This window comes from Palaemon carinicauda, chromosome 12, assembly GCF_036898095.1.
Source record: "Palaemon carinicauda isolate YSFRI2023 chromosome 12, ASM3689809v2, whole genome shotgun sequence".
NCBI lineage: Eukaryota > Metazoa > Arthropoda > Malacostraca > Decapoda > Palaemonidae > Palaemon > Palaemon carinicauda.
The window spans coordinates 73,118,574-73,121,073 of NC_090736.1; positions in this window are offsets into that span (position 1 = coordinate 73,118,574).

A 2,500-nucleotide genomic window follows, 5' to 3' on the forward strand; every position below is an offset into this window, starting at 1 on the left:
TGATATACAATATATCTAATTTACTGATACAAAATTTATACTGTAATAATATATAATATATATATTTATATATATATATTAAATATATGTTGTATATATATATGTTGTATATATATATGTTATATACAATATAATATAATAATATTTATTTAAGCTCATTTAACTCACTTGGGGCACACAAAACTCACATTTTCCTTCTTATTTCTCGGACTTTAGAGCTATTTTACTGCAGTTCTTTAGAAGGTTATTTTAATATATATGTATTTATATATATATATATATATATATTGATATATATATATATATATATATACATATATATGTATATATATATATATATATTTATATATATATATATATATATATATATATATGTATATATATATATATATATATATTTATATATATATATATATATATATATATATATATATATATATATATATATATATATATGTATATATATATATATATATATACAGTATAAATATATACAGTATATATATATATATATATATATATTTATATTAGAATATGCATCAAAGTTGATGAGAGACGACTTGGAACAGGGTGCCAACAGACGTTTATTTTAAAGGAGGAAAATAGAAATATCAACAGAGATGTAGTGATGAAATTTGTAAAAAAGATAGTGATATAAGAAACATATAACATAGTTCTGTGTAATTAATCACAGGAGGATTTGCCAAAGATGGTAGAAGATTTGAATAGAGAAAGTAGGAATTAAAATGAATATGAGTGCAGTAATACCAAGATTATATTCAATGAAAGTGAAGAGAAACAAAAAATAGGGTTATGGACAAACCTGTAGAGATTGCTTGAGAGAGGACAGACAGTGTTCCCCCAGGACATGAAACTGAACTTATAGAAGGATAAGAATGGGAAGGAGAGCTTTTGGTAAATAAAATGAGATTATGGAAGGTACAATGCCCCTTTCTCTGAAACGAAAAGTATTTAGTCAGTGGTCCCACCAGTATTAACTCATGCATTGGAAACCTGGAGCCTTAATAAAGCCTTAGAACATATGCTAGTTACAACTCAAATAGCAATGGAAAGCATAATGATGGAAACAACGCCAAGACAAACAAAGAGCAACAGGGATACGAGGGCAAACTAAAGTAGAGGATATTGTAAGGACATTCAAGGAAAAGAAGTGGACATGGTCAAGACATGTACTGAGAATGGCAGATAATAAATGGACCTTAAGAATAACAGAATGGGTCCCAGGAGATTGCAAAAGAAGTAGGGGAAGGAAGAGAAGACGATGGATTGGCGAGCTAAGTATATTTGTTGGTAAGAACTGGTATAAAAAGACCATAAACAGATATGGATGGAAGAACATGTTTGAGATCTTTTTCCTATGGTGGACTAGTTACGGATGAAGATGACTATGTTGATATATTTACAATTAACCTACAAATACCTTATGGGTTTGTGAGCCAGTTGCTGAGTGAATTTGATATTACAAAGTTTTAAGGCTTATCTAAGTAAGTCAGCTGTTTAGCTTTATTTCTATTAGACGCTAAGTTTTGAATCCTTGTACGGGCAGAAGTACCTATCATAAAAAGATGTCCCTATGGTTCTTTGATTCCAAGGAAGAGATAAGTTGATATCAAAAGTTTTCTTTGGCTTATTTGAATAAATGAAAATGACTAAAAGTAGTAATAATATATTTATACACACACACACACACACACACACACACACACACACACACACACACACTATATATATATATATATATATATATATATATGTATATATATATATATATATATATATATAGCACTGTATGTTCTCCGCCAAGTGTCTTCTATCTTCCACAGCACTAGTTACCAATAACAACCGTTAACGAGACACCAATTGAGGACGAACAGCCAAATAGATCGGCATGAGCGGAACTGTCTTCACGGACCTGTTAACCGGAGGAACTACCCATTCACTGTTTAATATATACTATCTTTAGAAAATGTAAAATAGATGACAGACCTGAAATTTCCCGGACTTTGAGTAGGCTCATTCTATAGCTACTGTACAACGTAGGCTTACATATACGCTGAGCATACTCTGTAACATAACTGGTATGTTGTTATTTGTCCTTTAGTTGTTTGTTACTGTAACGTAACTAATCTTGTTTATTTGCCGTTAATTGTTTGTTACTGTAACGTAACTAATTTAATTTGTTTGTTAATTGTGTTTCGAATATGTTGGTTATTGGTAATATTGTCTGATTGAGGATTTGTTTCTGCTTGTAGGGTTGAAGGTTTTGTTTACATGTACAATAAAATGAAAGAAGAAATGCTGCTGTGAGTTGTATCTTCCTTTGGATATATATATATATATATATATATATATATATATATATCATCTCCTACGCCTATCGACGCAAAGGGCCTCGGTCAGATTTCACCAGTCGTCTCTATCTTGAGTTTTTAATTCAATTATTCTCCATTCATCATCTCCTACTTCGTGCCTCATAGTC